The sequence below is a fragment of the Heterodontus francisci genome, chromosome 19, assembly GCF_036365525.1.
Source record: "Heterodontus francisci isolate sHetFra1 chromosome 19, sHetFra1.hap1, whole genome shotgun sequence".
NCBI lineage: Eukaryota > Metazoa > Chordata > Chondrichthyes > Heterodontiformes > Heterodontidae > Heterodontus > Heterodontus francisci.
Genome location: NC_090389.1, coordinates 58,068,232 through 58,074,231, shown reverse-complemented (window position 1 = coordinate 58,074,231; position 6,000 = coordinate 58,068,232).

The following is a 6,000-nucleotide window of genomic DNA, read 5'->3' as shown; positions in this document are numbered from 1 at the left end:
GGTTACCATACCCTGTGGTTCTATTTTTGTCCATCTTCAATGTTGAAAATAGATTGAACAATTCCACTGTTCCCCTTATTTTGCTCTACAATTTTTTACATGTCCAGTGTTAATATTTGCTATTTTCTCTCCCTGTTTATTATTGACAACCTTACGGAAAGTATTTTCCAGATACATTTCCTTTTTGCATATAGTAAGTAGTGCAACTAGTTGGTCTTTGAACTGGGCAACTTGTTTCTTGTCAGAATCAATTAATCAGCACTTCAGGCAAGCGTACTTCCTTAGATTCAAAATGGCCCAAATCCCAAATGTCACGCAAGCAGTCTACTTAATATTGATAAATGCAATCTCAGTTTAGCTATGTGGCAAAGAATGCTTGCGTCTAATTTTTTAGAATATACCTTCAAAGAATAACTTCACCCCGTTTCTAACTCCTTTCATTCTACTCCCTTAAACAAGAAAAATACTTTTTTATTATTTGTCAAAAACTCATTCTGCATTAAGTCTCCAAACATAAAAACAAATATAAAAGTTTTGACTCAAAATACGCAGCTAACTATTTGTTAGTTGAGTTTGAACTTATGAAGCTGAACTTTTCACAACTACTACACATATATACTGGAATCTTCTTAACTTTTATCCTATGATTGTATTTTGTACAATTGCAACTTTGGTTGTATAATGTTCTAAGTACACTTTTACTTTTAATAATCTTCTAAATTATCCATGTTGTCCTTGCATCAGTAACAGTAGCAAAGAAAACAGAACTGAGGTCACAGTTAGCACAATAGACAGAGCAGAGACGTTAAAAGACTAGACAAGAATTGTACACAGCAATTGAAAAGTGTAGCGATTTTGCCAACCTTTCCATTTTATGAGTCAGAGTCATAGGACTGAATTTTACTAGCCCTCCCATGTCACGGGTCATGGCAGGGGTGGGGAGGCTGGAAAATTCTTCCCGGAGATTTTACCGGCAGTGGCGAGGCCTCGGTGCGGACCCCGCCACTCGGTGGCGAAGCCTTCATCTGAACATGCAAATGATATTACAATTAAAGAATAATGACTTAGCTGGTAGCGACGGCCATCCCACACCTATATTCCGGCCATCAGCCGGAACTCCCGCGCCTTCAGAACTCCGTTCGGAGTTCTGAGGCATGACACTGGTGGGGAGGGGGGAGGAGTGAAATTTTCAGGGCAGATGGGGGAGAGGGGAAAACTGTTTCCATTAGCTGAGGGGATGCTGGGAAGGGGTTGAAGGGCAAAGATTATAAAATTTGAGAGTGAAAGGTCAGTACCGGCGAAATGGTTTTTCTGGGGGGGAGGGAAATAAATCTCTTGTTTGATCATTGGGGGGGTGGAAGAGGGACTTTGATGTTTAATTGACTGTTTTTTATTTAAATTAAAAGTGCTGTTCTCTTTAAAAATTTAATTTGCTGGTAATGGCTTGAAGCCCTTTAAAATTGGTGCCGGCGCCAGTGACGGACGCCATTGCCGGAGACGGAGCGGCCGTCCCCTCTATGTCATCGGGGGCAGCTGTTCCGCTCCCTCCATTTAAATAAGCCCCCGTGCGAAATATCACGGGGGCTCAGTGACGCATAAGTCACGCATGCACTGTGCCCTCTTTCAAGCTCACCACCTAAAACGGTGGCGAGCAGGTAAAATGCAGCCCATAGAGTAATTATGGCACAGAAGGCAGCCATTCAGCCCATCAAGTCTATTCCAGCTCTCAATCAATCCCGTTCCCCTGCTCAATCCCCATAGCCCTGCAGGTTAATTTCTCTCAAGTGGCCATCCAATTTCCTTTTGAAATTATTCATCGTCTCTGCTTCCACCACCCTCCTAGGCAGCTTTTGTGAGACATCATAAGGTATGATGTAAATGAAAGTCTTTCTTCATAATCTGCAAAATGTTAAATTGATATTCTAGCATTCTGACTTGATTATCTAGAGGTGGTCAGGAGGCAGAAAGTTCAGTTTCCACAATTGTACGTTTTTTGGAAGTTATTCAGTTTGCCCACATTACATAAAATCAAAACAATTCATGAAATCAGAGAGAAGCCAGCCACCAGTTTCAATACAATTACTTTTTCCAGGTTTCCAAAGCACAGCATCTACCAAATGTCTGCCACAAGCTGACCAACTGCAAACAGGACTTCAGTGTGGATTTGGATTGCTCCATTTTCTAACTACCAGCCGACCAACTGAATATAATAACAGGGTGAATCACTGACTTTTTAGTCCCCAGTTACCCCGGAAAACAGTTTCTTTTTGAGGCAGGCATTTTACTTCAGAGCTCTGACCTCAAATCCACCCAAATTGATGGGTTGAAAGTCTCTTCCTCCTTCTGGCTGTAAAGAATTTATGTGAATTGAGTTTTGGCAATTTCAACACTGTTCAAAGTGAGATAAAACTGCTCCAATGTCAGGATGGTTGGTGAGGGAATAGAAAAATGGGAATGTGTCTATGAAATTGGAGCTGAGGCATATTGTTGCAACATAACAGCTGGGACATTGCTCCATTGCTCTGCAGCGATCCTAGCACATAAGTGCTTGATGGTGACACTGCATTCCTAAACTGGAAACTGTTCCATTCCCTACCACCAATATCCTTAGCTTCATGAGCACAAAATTCAAATTTTAAAAATTATTCTATACTTCGTAATAATTACTACATACATTACATATGGGAAATCATTGTGAAAATCCTTGATCCATTTCTCATCCAAAGCTTCTCAACACCTGAATTCAATGAATTATGCATTTTTACTCCATTATTTGGAGTTATACTGCTGACCATATCAAAAGACATGGAAAATTAGCTACATGGAGTTACTGCTTAATACTGTTTGTAGATAATGCCAATCCCAGCTTTGGGATTCAGTATTAAACTATTTTGCGAAAACAATTTCAGAACTATCCAATCACATTTGATAATCATACTTTCATATCTTATGAATCTACGATAATGCTGACACAAAGCAAAATTAAGCAACAAAATATCTGAGAATTAAAAATTCAAAAAAATGTTTCATCATATGTAACCGGTTACGGCCAGGTGAGGAGGGGGTCCCAGGCTCCCCTCTTGCCCTTCCTCTTATTTGACCACAACAGGGTTTATTCCTTTTTAAATAGTGGTTGTGCTTACCACTGCAGTGAGTGTTTTACCTTTGACCTTTAATGTGATCATGAAAGAACTAATCAGACAGGTTTTCTTGAGTTTAAACAAGAAAGATGTGAGTTTATTTTACTTATTAATCTAAACCCAATCTAAAAAAAAAATGCTACACATTCACACACACTTTCACACAAGAAACACACACACACAAATAGATTACAGTGAAAAGTAGATTTTGTGGTTGGATTAGAGTCCAGAATAAATGGAGATTAAACACACAGCCTGTGAGGTTGGATGATTCTTGAAATCTTTGGGCTGGTAAAGTGCACTTTGTGGCTGGCCCGCTTGGCTCAGGATTTTCTTGGAGGAAGAGTTGTAGGTGGCGCTCTTACCCTGGTCTCTGTCTGTAGCAACCTGTAGGCTTGGACGGTCCACAGTTGCAGATGGTTTTCAGATTTGTTGTGTTACCTGGAGAGAGAGAGAAAGAGAGAGGGAGTAGCGAAGTCTTGTTTCAATTGTATAAATTGTATAGAAACTTGGTTAGTCTGCACCTGGAGTGGAGGCCTGCTTTAGGTCAGGAAAAAGAACCTGACCCGACCCTGACTGAACTACAGCGGACCCGAGCCCGAACCGGCCTGAGTCCCTCCGATTTTACCCCGAGCCCGACCCGACCCGAACCAGCCACTACTCGACCCGACCCGAGCCCGACCCGACCATCCCTTTACTTACCTTTGTGACACTGAACCTGCCACGCATGCGTGATGACATCACAGTGACATCACTCACTCACTGCGCAGACTCAGTTTCGTCCCGGACTCCCAGCTCAGGTAAGTTTTTTAAATTCCAATACTTACCAACAGAGCACTTACTGTGTGTGTCCGGCCCGAACCGACCCGACTCGACCTGGACTCGGCCCGACCCGACCCGAGCCTGAAAGTCGGCCCCGGAAGATGGGCCTGACCCGACCCGAACCCAATAGATATCGTCGGGTCCCGTTGGGTTCGGGTCGGGTAGCCTCTAACCTGGAGTACTGTGTGCAGTTTTGGTCCCTTTACCTTAGGAAGGATATTATTGCCATTGACAGAGTGCATCGAAGGTTCAGCAGCCTTGTTCCTGGGATGGCGGGATTGTCCTTTGAAGAGAGATTGGGGAAACTGGACCTGTATTCTCTAGAATTCCGAAGAGTGAGAGGTGATCTCATTGAAGCCTATAAAATACTTAAAGGAATAAACAGGGTGTATGCAGGTAAGGTGTTTCCCCTGGCTAGGGAGTCTAGAACCAGGGGACACAATTTCAAAATGGGGGAAGCCACTTAGGACTGAGATGAGAAGAAATGTCTTTACTCAGAGGGTTGTGAATCTTTGGAATTCTCTACCCAGGGGGCTGTGGAAGCTCAGTCATTGAATATTGTTAAAGCAGAGATTGACAGATTTCTAAATACCAATGACATAAAGGGAAATGGGGATAGTGTGAGAAAAAGGCATTGAAGTGAATGATATGCCATGATCGTATTGAATGGCAGAGCAGGCTCGATGGGCTGAATGGCCTACTCTGCTCCTATGTTTCTATATTGTTTTCTTGACAACTCCAGAGGAAGCGGAATGAAATGTGATGATAGGAACATTTCATTAAAGTTGTCAAAAAGAAAAAGAAGAAAACACACATTCATTCTCAATGCTCATTACTCAGATTCACTCATTAATCTTCGAATGTTTGCAACAGATATGCTGATTTAATTTTTTTAGTGTTTGTCTGGCATTGTTATGTGTTGGGTTAGACCCTGGACAACGCATCAGCGATTACATTGTTTTTTTCCTGCAATGTGGCTTTAACTATCCAGGTTCCAGCACCTTGATAATTTTTCTCCCTATAGTGGAAGTGGGTAATAAATTGTTCTTTAGCCCCTGTGAGATGTCTGAGATTTCCTCTGGACCCTTGTTCTTGCTGAATTCGAAATTGAAATTGTTGGGTTTGATTATTTTTGGGTTTGGGACCTGATCATTGGTTTCTTCAGTGGGTAGATCCACACTGACCTCACTTTTAGTTTTCTGGTGAGTCACACAAGTGCTGTTTAATTTAGGGCATTTTTCCTTCCCTTTTCCCTTTACTTTGGGGAGGGTCTCCTTGCTAATCTGCCCCATTGTCATCTGGGACATTACCATGCACAGGTGTCTGTCCAGCTTTCACTGCACTCCCCTGCAGCACTTCAACTAGGTGAGGCATCTCCCTCACTGTTAATTTCCTTTTTTGGGAACTTTCCTTCTCCCTGCAGGTTTCTGTAAATGCTGTTAGCAGCCATGGTATTTGGCCTGCATTTATGTCGAGGAGTCTGGGGTCTATTTTTCTACATTTTTACTATTGGCTAACCGGACAGTAAGGGGTTCCATTTGAAAATCCTCCCGGCCCTCCTATAACCTGGCCTCATTGTCCCTTTTGTCCCCTTTCTACCTGACTGTCTGATAGACCTGTGCTTGTCTGTCCCCTTCCTGGCTGTGATACAATTTTAACATGTTAATATGGTACAGCCTTGGTTTTTTTCCCTCGGTCTGGGGTGTCAATCAAATAATTTACCTGGTTAATCCTTTTTGCCACTTGGTATGGGCTTTCAGGGGTTCATCTTGAATTGAGACTAATAATAATACGAGGGGCTGAATCTTCTGTGCCCGCTGCTGATGTTAGCGGCAGGCGAAGAGAAGGGCGGCCCACCCATGTGGGCCACATGTCGTGGAGCCATTTCAATCTTCCGTGCAGGGACTCATTTTAATAGCTGGAATGGGACTCCCCCCCCCCATCCCCCACAATCACATGGAGAGGCATGGCTGTCCGTCCCCAGCAATGGCGTCAACTGCCTGTGCGCAGACACTGACGCCATTTTTAAAGGGCTTTA